Genomic DNA, 20105 nt, shown 5'->3' with positions numbered 1-20105 from the left:
CCCAGAAAGGGTGCCGAGCCACGGGGAGCTGGGGTCAATCCCGCTGGGAACCTAAGGATGCGACGAGGAGCCCCTCGGTGTGTCGTTCCTGGTGCTGGGGCTGAACCAGGCCTTCGCCAGGCTGGGAGCACCTGCTGCTGAGCCGCACCCCACTGGGAGCCAAGTCTTCTCCTTTCCCACCTGATCTTTCTGATCTTGACTGAGGCTGCTCCCAGGGACACAAGCTCCCCAGCCCTCAGGGTGTGGCCCCTGAGACAAGCCCTCTGCTGGAGACTCACGGTTCTTGTAGCACAGGCCAGCTGCGGGACGGGTGGGCGCTGGGAGGCTGTAGGGGCGGTCACTGGTGTTCTGATCCCAGAATGAGCCTGGGGCAGGGGTGGCAGCCCTAGTCCCTCACCCCAGTTCTGACAGCTCTGTGGGTCCCCTGAGTCCATGTCAGGGTCTGAGGCCAGGCTGCAAAGTCCAGACCAGGGTGCAGAGAACAGGGACTGTGTCCAGTTGCTCGGCCTTCCTTATCCTGAAGGGGACATTCAAGGAGAGGCAGTTTGTTGTCCGGGTTTGAATGCTGGCCGGGCCCCTTCTGGTGGTGTGACCTCCGTCAAGTGGCTCCATCTCTCTGTCCTCAATTTCCTCATCTATGACGCTGAGTGCTGACACCACGGTACGAATGTGCGTGAACGTGTGATGTGGGTCAGTATCACGAGGGGCCTGGCAGGGTGCTGTGGCGGGACACCATTCCCAGGGTTGGTTTTCCGGTGCTTCCATCCACAGCCCTCCCCGCACCCGGCACCCACTTCTCCTTGGGGTATTTTGGGAGACAGGGTTCCCTCTGAGGCTCACGTTTCCAGGGGCGGGACTCCCCGTCTCTGGGACACTCCCCTTCCATCCAGTCCCAGGGCAAGGAGGTGCCCCCATGGGCCGTTCCACAGCCTCCTCGGGTGCCTGGGGTGGAAATGTCCCTGCAGTCACCAGGCCAAGCGGAGCCACATGGCATCCCCTGAAGGGTCAATTTATGCAGCAGCTTAAATGCCTTTTTAAAACCCCTTCCCTCCCTGCTGACGTGGGAGGCAGCACTGCTGCCCCAGGCTCTGGGCTCTTCTTCAAAGGCCAGGCCCCGGGCAGGTGGAAACTTGCTAAGAAAAGCTCTTTTCTTTCTTTTCTCACGTATTTTTTCTTGGTGGCAGAGTTCTTGCTCCTGCATGGGCTCCTGTCTTCAGGGAGTGTGTGGGGTGCTCCAGCTCCGCAGCCCCGGGACCCTCCTGTGTAAAGAGGCCCTAATCCCCTCCCCTCTCCTTTCTGCCCCCTCTGCCACCACGGCTTCCTCCTGACCATGTGCTTGACGTGGGAGCTTGTCTGTGTGGTCCTGCGTGCACACGGTGGGAACTTAGCATCTCCATCCCGAGCATGCCGGCGTCTCCAAGGACAGGGATCAGCCTTTCTCCCTGAGCCTGGCGGAGGCCTGTGCCGGAGCCGCTGCCCTGTGGCTGGGTGAGCAGCGTCCAAGCTGCCCACGGGGCTGCCTGCTGGCTCAGGTGGGCCCTGAGCAGTGTCTGCTCCGGAGGGGCTCCATCAGGCCTGCATGGCCGGGAAGCCCTTCATCACAGTAAGGGCCAATTCAGTGTGGATTAAGAGGACACAGCGTCCGTTCCCGGGGGCCTGGGGAAAACATCTGTCCACCTGCAGTAGCTTGGGGGCAGGCAGGAGGGCTGAGCAGGGAAAGGAGAGTCAGGAAGTAGAGTGGCTCCAGGTGTGGGGACTGTCTGGGCTCTTGGGTGCCAGAAAATGCTCAGGGGCTCCTACTCTTTCTGAAGATCACTCCCTCAATGTCTCTCGGAACTGGGAGCCACCTCGGCCAGCCATTACAGTCTGGGCAGGGTGGGGATAGCCACACCCAGGGACAGGGTTGCCTGTCCCTCATAGGGCAGGCCAGGGGTGAAGACAGGGAGGCTGAGGAGGTGCCAGGGATCTTCTCTACTTAAACTCTAGCTTGGGGAGAGGCACCTGCAGCCTGGAGCTCTGGATGCTGCCTGGACATGGGAGCCAGGAGCAGAGGGCAGGACTGCTCACCAACAGAAGGGCAGAGAGAAGAGGGGGCTCCAACTGACCCCTGGCCCCTCAGGACACACCCTGCACGCTGCCTTTATTATGGAGGACCGTGTGACCCAGGGATTATGCTTTTAATCATTGCAGCAGCCACGGTTCCAGGAAGTGAAGGAAATGGCTTGGGTCGCCGAATTGGAGGCTGGCCATGCCAAGATGGGGCCCAGCATCGCCAGGGTCCTGAGCCCAGCCCGTCTCAGACAACCTCCAGCCTCCATGGAGGAAAAGACAAATGAGCCCAGAGCTAGACAGGTGCCCACTGGCTCAGCCACATTGGCAAGGGCAGAGAGGCCTGGCGGCCAAGCTCCTGCCAACCAGCAGAGCTGGGCGGGGCCCTTTCCTTGGAGCTGGCAGGAGAGATGCCGCAAGGTGGGCCTGGACACGGAGGCAGCTCTGCTGGGACAGCGGGCACTCTTTAACCTTGTGTGGGGCTTTGTCCTTCAGCAGCCGGGAGAGGGAGGCGGTTGCAGGGATGATGGCGGGGGAGGCTGGGGAGGAGGGGGAGGCCGTGGCCCCGCACACACTCACTCACTCATGGCAGAATTGACTCTGGATAAACAATTACAGTCTATTTACCTCAGACCATATGGTGTTGGGGAACAGGTGTGCGGGTAATGAAGAGCCCAGCTCCAATTAAGCGTCTGGGAACCCGGCCGGATTCCCGCTGAATCTTTTTCTTGGGCTGAGGCCCACTTACAAATGAGAGCTAAAAGGACTGAGGCTCAGCGGAGGCAGAGGTAGGGGCAGCGAGGCTCCTAGGATGCTGGGCTGGTCCCCATAGGGGCCCGGGACAGGTGGGGGACAGGGGCAGTCATTCTGTTCCTGCTGGCGAGGGAGGCAGAGCCCGGGGAACTCATCCCCATTGGTGATGCCAGGTGCACCTGGGAGTTCTGAAGGGAGATTTCGTGGCTACTGACTTCCTGGCAAACCATCCCCACGCCTGTCAAGTAGACGTCTGGAGAAGATCCCTGGGCGGGGCCGGTCCTTGTCGCTCTCTGTCAAGGTCCTTTCCACGTGGGCCTCCAAGTGCCCCCTTTCCCCACCACTCAGCAGGGACAGAGCCACAAAACCCACAGCGGCCTGATCTCCCCGAGGTTATATTTTAGGGAGATGGAGCTGGAGATGTTTTAGGGGGATGGAAAGACAAACAAATGAGTCACCAACACGAAGAAGGTAATTTCAGAGATTGGTACGTGCAAGGAAAGCAAATCAATTCGTCTGCCGGAGGAACCCTGACCAGCCCTGCAGGCCTAGCTCGGTGGGCCCTCTCCTCTGACACTGTCCAAAGACCACCAGGGGTCAATTGTCTCCTCCTCGGGGCTCCTGGCCATCCCTGCCCACGCCTACGCTGCTGCAATCAGGTGGTTTTGTAAACAGGTGCTCCGGCGCCCTTCCCTCTAGGACCTTGACCTTCTCCAGGGTAAGGAGGGTGTCGGGCTCATCTGCCATTGGCAGCCCACAGCACGGAGTCAGGCAGGCAGGAAGGAGGCTTGGGTGAGCCATGACGCAGATGGGCCGGGACCTCTGCAGCCCCAGCCTCCTGGGGGGGGGGGGGGTCTGTCCAGCCTGCTGCGCAGACACTGTCCACTCTGACCTCAGAAGGTAGGCAAACTGCAACTTGGGAGAGTGCCAGCCCTGGGAAGAGCCCCCGCCCCTCGCGATCACGGAGCTGGGCAAGGTGCCCCTCGCAAGTGTTCTGGAGGCTGCAAGCTGAGCCAAAAAGAAGACGAACAGCTCCTGTCCCCGTGGTGGGCTGACAGGAGTGGAAGGAGGCACATGTTCCAATGAATCTCTCGAGTCAGTTTTCACCGCAGAGAGATGAGGCTGCACAATTGGGGGGTGCGGGGGGAGCCTCGTTTCTTCTAGGAAGCTGGGGTTTCTGTCGCTGGTGAGGAGAGAGGCGGAAATGGAGATTTTTAATGCTCCTTCGCCTGGTGAATATTTTTGTTTTATTTTAATCTTGGTTTTAGGCTTTGCTTGAGGACCTGTCAGATCTAAATCAGCACCTTCCGAAACTCCCCTGTGAGGGGACCCTCGGCACTGCCCCCCTGCCCGCAGCCCCCAAGGTTCACTCCCAGCCTGGCCCTCTGGGGCACACCCTTTTGTCCTTGGGCACACTGACCACTCCATAGGGCTCTCTTCAGCTCCAATTACAGAGGCGACACCTTCCAATACAGATCTGTGTCTGGGCTGCAGGAAAGGGGTAACAGATGATTCCAGGGGAAGTTAGGATCTTGGAGGAGGAACTTGTACCGTTTCTGGGGGTGCCGGGTTTCCAGAGCCGGGAGTCTGGAAGGCTCCAACCTCCAGCCCTCCCTCCCTAACAGAAAGAGCAGGAAGCAAACTAAATGGGTTTCGAAGTGAGAAACAAATTGGATTTTTAAAAAATGCTCCGGTTCTAATGATCAGAGGGGTTATTCATAATCCCGGAGTAGAAAGTGTGTCTTGAAATCTATGTTTTGCGTTGACAGCTTCTCCCTAATGGGCAAGATCTCACACGATAGGGCCATAAAACATGGAGCTGGGCTGGCTCTGCGTGTCTGATGAGGGCGATGAGCAGAGTCCCCAGCACAGGCAGAGGGCACTGAGCTCCATGCTTGTTTAGGGTCCTTGCACTTTTCTGTGTCCCGGTAGGTGGGCAGGGATGGGAGGAAGAAGGTGCAGAAGGCAGAATCCTTGGTGCAGAATGACTGTGGGGGCCGGAAGTTTCCGGAATGTTGGAAGGCACGGCCCATAGAACACATGCTTTGAAGTAAAAGGGTTCTGTGTCAGGAGAGTCTGGGAAATGCCGCATAATCTAGCCCCCTGCCAGAGACCCAGAATGCCTAGTAGCTTGCGTCTTGTGCAGAAACCCAGTTGGCTTTGCTCAGCCCAGTGGCTCCCCAAAGTGTTGGGCTACAGAGTCCTGCGGATGTCCCGTGGGATCAGCGTTTCCCAGAACACGTGGCGGTGAACTTAACTAAGCTAGATTCCTAGGGCAGCCATGACAGTGTGCCTCAGCCACCCTGTAGCTTAACCTACAGGAATATATATTCTTAAGTTCTGGAGGTGAGGAGTCCAAAACCAGGGTGTCTACATTAGCGGTTCCTCCCAAAGGCTGCGAGGAGGGATCTGTTCTCAGTCCTTGGCCTGTAGATGCTGTCTTTTCCCTGTTCTTCATGCAACTGTCCCTTCACAATGTCCTGTTCAATCTCATCTTAGAAAGACCCCTGCCATATTAGATTAGGACCCCTGCTAACCCCCTCCTTCTAACTTAATTACCTCGTTGTAGACACCGTCTCCAAACGTGGGAACATCCTGAGGTACTGGGGATTAGGGTGACAATGTATAAATTTGAGGGGGACTCATTTCAACCCAATGCAATGGCCATGGCATTATGATTGGAAATTTGACTTTGGTGGGAACAGGAAGTGGGCAGAAAGATGGGTGCTCTGGCAGGAGTGGTTCCTGTTGCCCACCCCAACACAACAGGGACATTAACGTTAACTGCGTTTGTGGAGTGTTTTACCGATCAGTAAGTATTTTTCCATCCGTCAATCACTGTGATCCTTCTCATAAGCTGTAGGGTAGGAGACCTATTAATATTTCCACATGTACTAGTCAGTGGTCTATTGCTGTGACAAAATACCTGAAAAAATCAACTTATGAAGAGGAAGGATCTATTTTTTGGCTCACAGTTTCAATCCATGGTTGACCCTGTTGCTTTTGGGCCTGTGGTGGGGCAGAACATCATGGCAGGGGAGAATGTGTGGCTGGGGAAGCTGCTCATGCCATGATGCCCAGGAAGAGAGGGTGGGGGGAGGGAGAGAGAGAGAGAGAGAGAGGAGAGGAGAGGAGAGGAGAGGAGAGGAGAGGAGAGGAGAGGAGAGGAGAGAGGAGGAGAGGAGCGGAGAGAGGAGGAGAGGAGAAGAGAGAGGAGAGGAGAAGGGAGGGGAGGGGAGGGGTGAGGCAGGGCCAGTGTGACCAAGTCCTTTTCAAGGACATGACCCCCAAAGACTTAACTTCCTTCCACCAGGTTCTATCTCTGAAAGTTTCCACCACCCCCCAATAGCTCCATCAGCTGGGGACCAAGCCTTCAATACATGAGCTTTTGGGAGAATTTAAGATCCAAACCATAATACCACAATGCAGAAGGGGCTGGTCATACTCGGGGACCTTGAGTCACTGCTTTCAGTCACCCACTGCATAGTGCAGTCAAGGATTAACACAAAGTGGGCTTAAAGAAGCAGGCCTGAAGATGGAGATGGAGCCTCATCTGCCCTCCCTGGGATGGGTACCACTGTACTGGCAGCAGAGGCACGAGCCACCTTGGATCACCTCGGGGGCCCCGCTGCCTGGAGCCTGAGTACCCACAGGTGGTACTTGTCCTAGGGAATCTAGGCACGTTGGGGCCCGGGCTCTCCTCCTGCCAGCTGGATGGAGAGCCACCCTCTGGAGCTTCCAAAGAGGTTTCCGATGAGCGGATCCTGCCCATCCTCCAGGCACCTGGGACATCAGAGCTGGAAGCCAACCAGAGGAACTAATTGGAGTGTTTTCAGCTGTCCCCTGGAACAGAGCAGGTTGGGAGGGGCAGAACAGGGAGCACAGAGCACGGCGACCAGGTTTCCCAGCCCATCTCAGAAACAGGCCTGTGGGGAAGCCTTTTCCAGGAGAGAGCAATTCAGGTAGAGCCTGGCAAGTGGGGAAGGGCGGGGAAGGGAAGGGCTGACTCGGCAGCCCCCGGAAACCAGGAGACGGGCTGGTCTTCGCCCACCCTGGCCTGGCCTCTTGCAGTTTGTTTTCTTGCTGCCTCTTGGAAGTTCAAGAACCAGGCAGATCCTTTCCTGCCACGCCAGGACCCTGTTCTTCATGGATTCTTCCTCTTAGTTGGAAGAGCTGGCTCTGTAGGGGACTAGGCCACATGCTTGTGATCCTGAATTAGGCCAAGATGCAGTGCCGAGAGGGCTCAGATGCTTGGGAGGATGGGTGGGAGTCCAGCCCCAAACCCAGTTCTGAGCGGTGCAGCCTTGGCGGCTCGCTTTTCATGGACCGAGCCTCTTCCTTGGTTCAAAAGGGGTGGGTAAGTGAGTACCAAGGGCATTGTCAAGGTCCTGTGAAAGGGGATTAAAAAGTGCTTTGGAGAACTGCAAAGCTCTGTGCAAATGGGAGTTGTTATCAGAGTCAGGAAGGAGAAGCAGGCTGGGAAACCTGCCAGAACCTGCCAGAACCTGCCACCAGGTGCGGTGGCAGCAGGAGACTGCAGGGAGGCTGCCCGAGGACACCGAGCCGCACAAGACCCCTCCTCAGCCTCCAGAGGGGCTTCGGATCGGGTCCACAGAGGGTCTGGAAGCTCATGAACTCTGCTTAGGAAAACCTGGAACAACAGGAGCTGTGCACTGTCTGACCCCAGAGGGCACTCTCCACACAAACCACCATGCACTGCAATTGGGGTGCAGCGGCCAAGGCCCTCCGGGAGAGGAAATTCTTGGCTATGTGCCGTTGACTCTTCCCAGGACTGTCCCTGATTGCGCCAGGCAGAGACAGTCTTCGATGCCCCACCTGGAAGCCTGGAGGGGAAGCTGCGGGAGCAGGGGTCTGAGGAGTCCCCCTCACCCCCAAAGGAAGCCCACTCGTGCTGGAGGCTCAGTTCCGGAGTACTTCTCCAGGGAGGGGCCCAGAAACGCCCAGGCTGGTGTCCACGGCATGGCCAGGCCTAGAGAGGAGAGAGAGGGGCCCAGGGCACCCTCTGCAGTGGGCGCCTGTGCTCTGGGCCCACCTGGCACCTGAACAAATGGGGATGGGCATCTCCTGCATCCTGGGCCCCACGCTTGCCTCACCCCTGCTTTGGAAACCTTTTTCTCCAAGTTCTCTGCCCAGTGACACCCCCATCCCCACAGGCACCCCACTCTGACAGGTTTAATTTGCGACTCCTTTGTCCTGGAGAAGAGAGAGGACCAGTGCTCTGCTCAGGTCCCTGGGGTCCCACTGAAGACGCCCTAAAGGAGCCTGGAATTTGGTTTTGCGTGGGAAAATTGTGATGATCGAGAGAAGGTCTCACAGCATGAACGGACGACATGTGAGGTCGGTGGTGACCTCCCAAAAGATCTGTCAGAGTCCTAGCTGCAGGAACCTGGGAAGGTGACAAGGTTTAGAAGAGAAATCTTTGCAGATGTGGCTAAGTTAAGGATTGCAAAACGAGATGCTCCTGGTTTCAGGGCGGGGCCTCAATCCAACGCATCATAAGAGAAAGGCAGGAGATTTGGGAGGAAGGAGGAGAAGGCATGTGACCACAGAGGTGGAGATTGGAAGATTCACTGGAGTCTGCAGAAACTGGAAGAAGCTAGCAAGGACTCTCCCCAGAGCCCCCAGAGAGAGTGCAGCCCTGCAGACACCTTGGCTTTGGACTTCCAGCCTCTATGACTGGGAGAGAATCCATTTATGCTGTTACAAGTTCACAGGTTGTGGCAAATTTACAGCAGCCACAAATGATCAAGAGAGACATTGTATCAAAGGGGAGCTGGCTGCACAGGACCAGAGCAAATGAGGACCCTCAGTGGAAGCTCCAGGGGGTTGTCTCTCAGACCAGCTGGAGAAAGAACTTTCTGGAATGAGAGTCACCCAGAAACAATGAGACTGCCTTGAGCACAGTGGAACTTCTGTGTCCCCATCACCTGACTGACTGCTTCTTGGGAGTGTGGTGAACAGGATTCCTGATCCTGTGGGGAAGGCAGGTCAACTCAAGACCCTTGAAGGACGCATGCAGCATGGGTACCCTGGGCATGCAGATCACAACTCTGACTCTCAAGAAACTCCTCCAGAATGCAAGACCTCTGCCTTCCTTTTCCAAAACGTGCCATTATTTGCAAATGTTGGACTGTGACTACTAGTACTAATAATTTACTGGTGGGTAGGTCCCATTCCCTGGACATATTGCTGAGACTTAAGAGGACTCACATGACTTTTTTGAGGGTGGAGAGCAGCCTTCTCATGCTCTGTGTGCTGAGAGTCTCTGGATACCTGCTTCAAATGCAGGTGGGACTCCATGAGCTGGCTTGGGGCTGGAGATTCTGAGCTACACCACCTCCCAGGTGGCAGTGATGTTGCAGGTCCACAGAACCTGCCTCGGGTGGCATGGACCCAGAGAGGCTCAGGGTCAGTTTCCAGAAGGACTGGAGCTACTACTACTCAGTGGGTGGGTGGTGGTTTATTTTGTCTTGCTACAACTTTAGTTAGCCAGAATGAAACATAGCAGTCTTGGTCTCTTGTGTTGCTACAACAGAATACCTGAGACAGGATCATTTATAAAGAACAGAAGTTTATTGGTTCATCATCTGGAGCTCGGGAAGTCCAAGAGCAAGAGAGCAACGTTCCAGCCTCTGGTGATGGATTTGTACCGCTTTGACCCCTGGCAGGAGGCTGAAGGGGATCAGGAGGGGGAGAGAAAGCCAGAGCCAAACTCACTGTCGAGATAAACAGCCCGCTCCCACCAAATGACAGGCATCCAGTCCCACCCTCGTGGCATCTGGCCGCATCTCCCAACACTGCTGCACTAGGGTGAGGTTCCCAACAAGTGCTCTGTGGGGTACACATTTGGATGAAAGGATCCAACTTCCTTTCTGGGAACAAACAATAAAAGGGGACCCAGGGTGTCTAGGATGGACTTCCTGGAGAATCACTGGCTGGGAGAACTGGAAGGGGCCTCTTAAACTGCCCAGGCTCATCCTGCCTGGGGTCAAAGGATTTGTGAGAAGACGCAGAGGAACCCCAGTCCTGTGCGCCCCTGTCCTGGTCAGCGGTGACTGTTGCGCTCACAGAGGTCCTTGTAGGATTGAAGGCTTCCTTTATTCTTCTACTTTGCAGATGAGAAAGCGGAGGTGGCAATAGGGTAGGAATGTGCCCGTGTCACACAGCACCATCTGGGGAAGCTGGGGTTTGGACTGGTGTCTGGAGTCTGGATCTGGCCTGATCACCATGCCCACTTCCAGAATCCTACAGAACCTAAACAGGGTGTCCTGTGTCCTCTGCCTTGCCTGTGCCGCCTGGGCCTGGCAGAGCAGATAGCAAACCCAGTCCTGGGCCGCGGGTCCTTGCACATGGCCTTGTCCTAGACCACTCCCCTCCCTGCTGTGGCTGGTCCCACACTTTTTCTTTTTGGTGGCACTGGGTATTGAATCCAGGGCTTCAAGCATTCTAGGCAAGTGCTGTCCCCCTGAGCCACGCCGCAGCCCCTTTGAAATATTTTTAAATTTTGAGACAGGGTCTTGCTAAGTTGCTGAGACTGGCCTTGAACTTGCCACCCTCCTGTCTCAGCCTCCCACGTGGTGGGGATCACCACCCCCAGAGCCATGCTGCTCCTGGCTGGGGGATGATTAGATGCAGGGTTGCTGGGCAGCTTTGCCTGCAGTGGGGATTGCTGAGCGGGCTGCAGCCTGGAGATGGGGAATCTGCCACCCTCGGCTACGACTCTCCAGCCTCCACCGGCCAGAAGGGAGACGCCTGCACATGCAGGAGAGGCTGAGTTGGGAGGAGGGAGCCGCCTCTTCCGGGGGACAGTGTGGCCTGGACGCGTGCACCAGCAGGGGGCTGTGGGCAAACTCCCATCACCATTTCCATATCATCTGGGGTCCAAGTGGATGACCCAGTCACTCTGTCACCCCCAGGCCACCCTGCCTCCCCCGTTCCCTTGTCCACGTTCTCGGGGACTCCTCTGGCACTCCTTGTCTTGCCCAGAATGGAAGGCAGGTGACTGGTGCCACCCCAGACAAGGAGGGCCTCGCCATGCACCGCTGGGGTGGGCGTGTCTCCATGGTTGACTCCTTACAGTGAGGTGCCAGGACCCAGGGTGGGGGTTCAGAAGTGTGAGCAGCCAGGCCTCTGGGATCAGAGATGACCCTGTCCCAGGAGCAGACAGGGACACTCTCAGGCCACTGGTGAGTGGACTGGGGTTTGCTTGCCACCCACATGTCCCCAAAACTGTCCCAGCAGAGTCCCTGGCTTCTCAGAGGCACCCTGAAGCCACACCCCCTTGCCTTTGGAGAAAGGCAATTGCTGCAGAAGTCAGGGCTGTAGCTTCATCCCTAGGAAAACAGACTCCAAGATAAGCAAATAAGCCAATTAAGAGCCCAGCCCAGCCAGACCAGGAGGCCCGGCAGCTCAGCTCTCCTCTCATCTTGCAAGGCTGCGGCCTGGGCGGCCTGGGTGGCGGGAAGGTGCGCGTGCCCTAATTACACACTCCGCGTGACAGGCGGTGTCAGAGATTAAAGGAATCAAACCCAGGGGCGCTCCGGCACCCCTCCCCCAATAGCCGGAGCTGCGCGGAGGCGACTGCGGTACAAGGTGGTGGTTAGGGAGGTAATTTTCCCTGGGCCGGAGCTGCGTGTCAGCACTGCCGCCTTGTCTGGGCGTCTCGGATTCATTTTCTTTTTTGTTGGCACAGCTGAGCAGAAGAAAACAAATTAAGCGCTTCTCCTGGTCTGTGCCAGCCCCTGCCCAGGCCCTCTCTCCTCCCACCCGCTGCTTGGTCCGCTCTCTTCCTCCCGCTCTCCTCTCTCCTCCTGGGCCTCCCGCCCCCAGCCTCTCTGCCCAGCCGTCTCTACCTGGGTCTGCCCTCGCTTGTCCCGTCTCTAGTCTCCATATCCTTCCTTCCCAACACCTGTCAGAGCTCACAGAGCAGGGAGCCACGCTGGGCTGCCCTTTTCCTCTTTCTCCTCTGCCGGCCTTTACGAGACCCACCCCAACTGCAGGCCTGAGCCCTCCACCCTTGTGGCTCCGGGTCTGGGATTCCCTTGCCCTGGCTGGTCACCCTCAGGGGGACACTGAGGCCTGCAGGCTCTGGGACGTGCCTCAGGTCAGGCAGCTGGCCAAGGTCAGAACCCAGAGGATGAGCCGTGCCCACTGGTCAGTGGCAGAGGAGCTGCTGACCTGCTCCACCCAGGCAGAGCCCTGGGCAGGAGGCAGACCAGACAACTGGACAGGCGCACTGCAAGCGATCCTAGAGAGCACCCTAGGTGTCTCCACTGGACAGAGGAGCCTGCGCTTCCGGGACGCCCACTGAAGACCCTGGGTAACGGACCTCCCTCCCTGCTGTGGGAAGGGGACGTGCTGGGTACCCTGGCCCAGGGCGATGGTGGGGATTTGGTTCCCAGCGAGGGGCTGGGGCTCTTGGAGGTCCCGTGACTTGCCCAGGGTCACTTGGAACAAAGGGGCCAAAGCCCTGTCCCTGCCCTCCAGCCTGGGGGAGGCTTGGTCACTTCTCTTTAGTATCTCCAGGGCCTTCGCCTCTGGGAGCTGGGGGCGTAGCGCAGTGGTAGAGAGAGTGCTTAGCACGGGTGTGGCCCTGGATTCCATCCCCAGCACTAAAAAATGAACAAAATTCCCACATCTCTGAAGGAGTCCTCCAGACCCTTTTCTGTGGCAGTGGGGCAGAAGCAAGATGGTGGCAGGGGTTTGGAGGGGGCACTGGGCTCGACAGGGCCTCCTCTGCTTCTGGGGGCATGAAGATGGCTTGGGATTCTGGGTGGAAGGTTTGCTGATGTCAGGGCAGCACCTCACCCCCACCCCGGGGGGGCCTCTTCCCGGCCTCCCCTCTCCCACCTCTGCCCTGCTGCTCTTGCAGGGAGGGATTAGGGGCTTCCAAAGTGGCCATTAGGGGAAGGCCAGCGCAGCTTGCCCCAGTTAACGCAGAGTGTCTCCATTACCATAATAACTAACCACTTAATAACTGGCTTCCCCACTAATTCTAATTGAAACACGGAACGATATTTCCGGGCGGAGAGTGGCAAGCTCAAGTCTTGGCAGTCGGCTCCAGGGCCCCTGGCTTCACGTGGTGTGAACCGTGGGCGCTCCTCGGATATTCTGCCGGAATGGACTGGGGCAACAGATAGCAGGCCCTGTACGGCTGCCAGGAGCCGCCGCTGATGATAAAAGCCATTAAAGGTCACCTGGGAATAGAAAACCATTTATGTTAAATGTCACAGATTAAGCCACAGAATGGGCCTCGGGTGGGGAGTGAAGGGTGAGGAGGGAGCATTGGTCACTGCTGCCTCTTCAGGGGCCTCAGGAAGGTGGGGCGGCCTGGGGCAGCAGGGTAGGGGCGGGGTGGGCAGCCCTTGGTGTGCGGGCTCCTGGCCAGGCAGGCAGGTGTGTGTCAGCAGCCCCCAGTGATTGGCCAGGCTGGCTGCTCATTGGGCAGGGGGGTTGCTCCGTGACCTGTGTTGATGCTGGGGAGAGGGGGTGTCTCCAGATGGAAGCTGAGGACACTGGGGGCAGCTGGGCAGACTGCCATGCTGTGGTCTGGATGTCGTCCTGGGGTCCGTGTGTCTGTGCTTGACCTTAATTGAGAATGAACGGGACAAGACAGAGCCCTCTACTCAGCCAGAGGCAGGAGGTCACAGCGACACCAGCTGGCATGGCCTCCGAAGCTGGCGTTAGAAGGACTCCGGGGCCTGGGCTGGGCCAGTCCTCAAGGGTCCCAGGAGAAAGGGGGACCCGAAGAACATCCTGCCACTACAGCGCCTGTGCTCTTCCACTGGCATGAGGCCCCTGTGCAAAGTAGACCTCAGAGGCCAGTCGGTGGACGGTCTTGCACCTCCACTAGATGTCAACCAGAGAGCTCAGGTCCCACTGAGGAGACCCCCTCCAGCCCTTGATGACCCACTGGGGCCTGTGTGTCTGCAGGTGAGACCGAGGCTCCGTTCCTGTTTCAGTGCACTGACCCCTGGGCTGTCCAGCCATCATGTCCGTTGCTGTGGGCAGGGAACGCAAGCCCATCTTAATATTGGTGTTAAGCAGACATGATTAGGGAGGAAGACCTCGTGGAGGATGCTAGATCTATATGTAAACAGTGCCACCCAAGCCCCGCCCGGGAGCCTTCCGTGGAGTCGCAGGAGGGTGGCTGCTGGTCAGGGGTGTCCGTGGCATGCTTTCCCCTGTGAGAGGGATCGGATGGACCATTGGAAGCCCCTGAAGGAGATCCCATACCTGCCTCCCTGCCAACCCTCCTGCATGGGGAAAGACCCTCGCCGGCCCTGTGGTGCCCCTCTCCACGCGCTATTTGGCTGCAGAGTGACTGGGCCGGAAGTGACTTGGCCCAGAAGGACTTGCAGGAATATGAGCGGGATTCAGAGAGATCCCAGGAGGCCTAAGTGTCTCCAGAGGCACCGTGTCAGGATGGAAGAGAGGTGCGCTTGGTGGGATGGCCGGGTCGAGGGGGCGCCTTTGGAGACAGACTAGGAAGAGTTCTATTGGTCCCTGTCACCAGGAGAAACCCTTCGGCAGCCACTCAGCAGCATCCAGGGGTCAACACTGGGAATATAACGCTAAGCAAGGCCATTTTCCTTGTTCCCTACCTTCACTGCGATCGAGGGATCAGTGTGTTCCCAAGTAATCACAGTACATTAAACTATGGCGGGGAGGGGAGGTCCCAGGGACTCCGGGCGCTGAGAAGAGCCATCCAGCGTTTAAACGGGGCCTTCAGTAGTTCAAGGGGAGATGGGTGCTGCCGTGGCCAGCTTGGAGGAGAGGAGGCAGGAAGGGAGTCTGGTGGGAGGGCAAAGGGCCCCCAATGCTGTGCCTAGGAATCGATTCTGAAGGCAAGAGAGAGTCCCCTGGTGCCAGGCAGAACTAGGAGAGAGGCCTTGTGCTCCGGAAGCTCGGGGAGGATGTGCCAGACACTTTCTCAACCACCCCTGCCTCGCCATCATCTGCAGGGCTGATGGAAACAGATCGCTGGTCTCGGGCCCAGGAGTGTTCGATTCAGCAGGTCTGGGTTGAGGTGGAGAATTTGCATCCGTAACCAGCTCCTGGGTGCCCCTGAGTCCAGAGACCAGAGTCTGAGAACCACTGCGGTAGAGAACGAGGGGCAGGAAGCAGGGACCAGCTGGAGGAAAAGGTGGCAAACAATGTTTGGGGCCACTCAGGTCTCGGGCAGGCCGATGGCATGGCAGCCAGTGGGAGAGGCAGGGTCTGGATGTGGGGAGAGGGTGGCCAGTTCATGACATGATCTCCGAGGAGCTGAAGCAGCTGGTGACAGAGAAGGGAGACAGTACAGAGCAGGGAACTGGGGACGGGATCACCGGCTGGGCAGAAGTCCCGGGAGAGCAAGGCTGGAAACTCCACATTGGGCCTGAGGACAGACTCCCGCTCTGTGAGCTGGGCAGTCAGCCACGCACCTGGACCCTTTTAGCCCCCTCCCTTTAGACAGGGGACCGTGGGGCAAGAGACCCTTACAGCTCCAGGTGGGCCTGGATTTGAAGGTCAGCCGTAGGTAAGGACACAGCTGGGAGCGACCTGGTTCCCATGGTGCAGAGGCTAAAACTCCACGATCTGCTGTCCAGGCATCAAAAGGGGCAGCCCCGAGGACCAGAGCCATCCCCAAGTCCCCAGACCCGGCTGCTGGCCTGGTGCAGGAGGAAGACATCTCCTGGGAAGTGTGGAGAATCCTGCCTTGAGCACAGCCGCAGGCAGTAGCTGTCATTGGCTTCTGCAGCCGTCCAGGAGCAGGAGAGGGGCCAGGAGGGACAGAGGGTGAGCAAAGCTTCAGGAAGAGGAGACCAGACAGACTCCTCCACTGACTTCCTGCAGCTGGGATAACCGTCAGCTGATGCTCTGTCCCCAAGGCCAGGTCTCTGGCTCCCAGGGCCCTGCCTTCTCCCCATCTATTGCGTTCCTCTTGACTGGACTCAGTGGACAGTGTATTCAAAGTACATAAAATATTTGTAGCTTAGGGGAAGCTACAGTCAAATACGGTCACATAAGACTCACACCACTTGGTCACGTCTCAGGCATGTATGACCCGGCATGATAGTTTCTCGGTGGACCCCGCCTTGGGGTATCCTTGGGGGCCACTTGCTCACATACATGAGTGACGCTCTCCACCCCTCTCAGAATGCCCCCCAATGCAATCACCCCTGTTGGAAATGGTTCTCCTGGAAGCCTGGGAAGTGAGGGCTACAGCTTCTCTGGAGTCCGCAGCAGAATCTCTGTCCCCTGAGCCCTGCATCTCTGGGCATGTGGCCTGGGGGGGGGGGGGGTCTCGTTTCTAACCCTCCGAGCCCACAGCCCCATTTCCCCTGTGCCCTGCTGCTCATTGTCACGATGGAGGTTTCCGTCCTGCACCCCCATCCCCCACACAGTGCCTTCATGTGGGCACGCACCGTCTCTCCTGGCACCAGGACGGCGATGGACACTCGTATTGCCTGGCCATTCCTTTCAGACCATGCTTTCTCTCCAGCCATGGCAACTTTAGAGGAGTCTGTTTAGGCCCAGGGGGAAGGGTGTCCCTGTCTAGAGGAGACTTGGAGCTAGAGAGAATGAACACAGACCTGGCGGGACCTCTTGGCTACCCTGAGTGACAGCCCCGTGCTTGCTCTCCAGTGTCCCCTGTGGGATATCTGGTGGGTGGCCATTCCCCAGAGGACAAGGCTCATCGCAGGCCTGGGGCTGGCTGGGGACCCCAGGCTGCTCACGGACACCCTCCTCCTGGATACCAAGGACCCTGGAGCCAGTCACAGCAGCTGCAGCCCCACCAACCGGCCTTGGGTCGTGTCAGCTAGCTTTGGCTCAAGGGCCAGACCTTCACTTCCCTGCTTTCCTGAAGTTTTCTTGAAAGGCAGCCAGGCCCGCTCATGGACGTGAGTCTGTGGCTGCTCTTGGGTGCAATGGCCCCTGAGTAGGTGCAGCAGGGCCTGGGTGGCCTGCAGAACCAGAATGGTCACTGTCGGGCCCTTCACAGAGGATGCACATCTGAGCGGAGCTGCTCACCCAAGCCACAGACCCGGGGTCTGGACCACAGACATTTACGGCTCAGAGTTCCGGGGGCCGCCATCAGAGATCAGGGCACGGCATGGCTCAATGGTGGCCAGGACCCTCTTCCTGGTTTGTGGACAGCTTCTCACTGCATCGTCACATGACACGGGGGAGAAAGACAGGGACAGAGAAAGGGCACCCATCCCATCATGGACCCCACCCTCATGACCTCACCTAACTGTAATCACCTCCCCAAAGCCTGTCTCTGACCATCACAGGGAGGGTTGGGCTTCAACAGATGGTGTCGGGCGGACACGCATGTTCAGTTCACAGCCTGGGTTACCTCTCGCCTTCAGCCGACGCCCAAGCTCAGCCATGGCTGGCCCAGTCCGGCCAGGCTGGAGCTGAGGGTGGTGTGCACAGGCCCTCAGGGTAACGTGTGCGTGAAGAGTTCCTGACACCCAGCTGGGGCCCTCTCCGCAGCCCCTTGGAGAAGGCGCCCTGGGGGTGGTGTGGGCGGAGATCTCTCCCAGGAGCCAGGATTAGAGGCTTTTATGGCCAGAACAGAATGGTGGCTGCCTCTGCTGCCGCTGCTGCTGAAATTTAAGTAATTTTCCCCTAATTAAGCAATTATCTCAGAGATAGCTGCTCCCATCTCCAGGAACTTTTTGTGGAGGGTGGGGAGCAGTGAGACGGGGTGCACTTGGGGAGTCCCAGATATAGAAACACCCTGTGAGTTTCCCCGCTGAGCTAGGCAGCCGCGTGGGCCTCACAGGCGGGTGTGGAATGACACAGCTGGACCGAAGGCCGCCCTGCTGTCCCGGAGCCTCGGGCACACGTGGCAAAGGACTCCCAAACAGGAGGGCTGAGCCCACCAGGTCCCCGGGCCTGGGTCTCAGGGGCAGCTTGAGAGAGATGGAGAGGCTCCAGGCCAGAAGTAGAGGGAAGTGCCAGCTTCTGTCTGGAGGAGACACAGCCTCCTTGGTGGCCTTTCCTGGAGCCCAGGGCTGACTCCCAACTACTGCACAGACCTCCCACACCTGGTGGGAGGAGTGACTGGCACCTTCCTCCTCCATGGGCAGACAACACACAGATCCCCACAGATCCTTCTGGAAGCCTCAGACCTGCAACCCAGGGCTTAGATCGGTGGATCCACAACAAGATGCCCAGAGAAATCAGAATTACAGAGAAACCGTGGGAAATAGTGGTATAAATAGATCTCAGGCATCGCCTGGGCCAGACTTATCCCAAAGATCTGTTTGTTGTTGAATTTTGTTGCTTGAGCTAACTGGGCCGCATGTAGTTCTACTTACAAAAGCCACCCAAATACCTTCTCCCTGCAATTCCCAAGCGAGGAAATGATATTTGTCCCCAGTCACTCAGACTCAGGGGCGAGGGATGCTTGAGGCACAAGGAAGTTCCTGGGTCTGGGAGTTGGGAGGGAAAACCAAAGTTCCCTTACCCACTTGGCCAAGGTGGGTGTGTGGCAAAGCAACCCCAGGGGCAGCTTTGGGCCTGGGCAGGGGACAGCAGTAAGCTAGGAAGGAAGGGAGGGGGCTTCCCTTTTAGTGCTGATCCTCTCTTACCACACAGGGAATGTTTTTTAGAAAGACAACAGCTGGCAGGCACCCAGGCCAAAGGTAAAATGGCTCCAGGGTCCACAGGACCATGTGCCTGTTCGTTCCCCTAAGACGGGGGCTTCCTCCTCCTGACTGAGCACCACCTTGACCCCTACACAGGCCTTTCAGTGGGAAGAGAGACATCCCCTGGTTTTCCTGATGGAAAACATGCTCAGGGATTAGAAGACTTTAATCCCAAACCAGCAAACATACCTATGGAATCTGAGGCCCGCGGGCAGGGGCCAGGTAGGCAGGTACAATGGAGCTGGGAGCTGGGCAAGGATCTTTATTCCCTGCTGAACACTGGGAGGGGTGCCCTACTTCCCCTAGGGTGGTCATAGACCCTGGCACCCACTGTGGGGACCCCTGGGGTGGCAAGGCACCGCCCAGGAGCCCCCACAGAAATCCTCTCTGGTGTCCTTCTCTAGGAAGGGAGGGGGCTCAGCAGTTGGAGACCCAGACCCTGCACCCATCAGTCCTCCTGTCTGGCCCAGCCTCTACTCGCCACTGCGTTTAGTGGACACTCCTTCCAGCTGCTGCTAAGTGCAGACTTGGACTTCAGGAGGCCACTCCAGGGGCTCAAGGACCTCCTTAAGGGAACTAGTGGCAGATGCAGCGAGGACCACAGAGGGTGGAGAAGCCACGTCTGGCTGGGGGGCGCCCAGGGAGCCTCCTGCACAGAGAGCTCTAGGTCAGAGGTGCAGAATCCTGCTGGTGCCCAGCTCCCCAGCGCCCAGCTGAGGCTGGGGTGCTAGGTCAGTCCGCGTGCTACAGGCTCCGGTTGATAGAGACGGCCTGAGTCTGACGCTGTTTATTCATTCCCCAGAAGAGCGGAGGGACCTGCATAAAAGGAAAGGGCAGTGCGGGCAGAGGCCATAAAGAGAGCTTGGGTTTTATGCAGTGGTAACTGGGGAATTAATTCCCGGCTGGCCGAGGTGCAGGACTGTCCCTGAGCATTAAGCAGGAGCAGAGGGGGTGGGTCGTGGGGAGGCCCGAGGGCCTCAGGAACGGTGTGGTGAGGCAGCCGGGCCTGGGCACTGGACACACCCAGTCTGAAGAGTTCAAGGCGGATCTCATGCAGGCTGCATTTATTGGGCACCTACTGTGTGCCAGGACCTGGCTGGAGGCGGTGGGGTGACAGCAACAGATGAACTAGCTGGCTCATGACACCACACTTGTCTTTTAGGGACCCGGAAATGACAGGCACTCTGACTGGGCCATGGCCTGACTCTGAGAGAACAAGGCCTGGGGCCAGATCTCCTGGGTTGAGAGTCCACTCCCTCCACCAACACACACTTCTGCCTTGGCCAGAATGTCGACTCTCTTTCTGCCTCGGTTTCCTCATCTATAAAATAAGGACACTTGGAGGAGCCGCCGGGAAAGGCTGTTCTAAGGGTTCACGTTGACGGAGATGGTGGGACTCGCCGTGCTTTCCCTCAGGTCGCGGCCGATCGCCGTTTAGCGGCATTTCCACGAGTGCCGTGAGGGCCCAGGGGAGGCCGTCGCTCATCCTCCCGTTGGTTCCTGCCCTCGAGGAGCCTGGAAGGCTTTACGGAGGTGGTGCCTCTGATCTCGGCTTCAATGGAGGCAGAAGACCTGTGTGCGTGGAGGAGAGGGGCAAGGTCTCCGGGAGGTGAAAGTCACAGAGGTGTGACAGTGATA

At 57.9% G+C, this 20105-nt stretch overlaps 1 long non-coding RNA gene across 1 annotated transcript in view; it reads left to right on the top strand.

Annotated features, from left to right (window-relative positions):
* Positions 1-2978: 2978 nt before the first annotated feature.
* LOC306658199 overlaps positions 2979-20105 on the top strand; it is a 37200-nt gene continuing 20073 nt past the window's right edge. The window contains exon 1 of the long non-coding RNA XR_013762987.1: positions 2979-3702. This is a non-coding gene — a long non-coding RNA (uncharacterized lncRNA). The remainder of the gene's footprint in view (positions 3703-20105) is intronic.

The sequence above is a fragment of the Sciurus vulgaris genome, assembly GCF_902686455.1.
Source record: "Sciurus vulgaris genome assembly, chromosome: 3".
Classification (NCBI taxonomy): Eukaryota; Metazoa; Chordata; class Mammalia; order Rodentia; family Sciuridae; genus Sciurus; species Sciurus vulgaris.
Note: the sequence above shows the minus strand (reverse complement) of the source record. Positions and strands in the feature narration are given on the sequence as shown.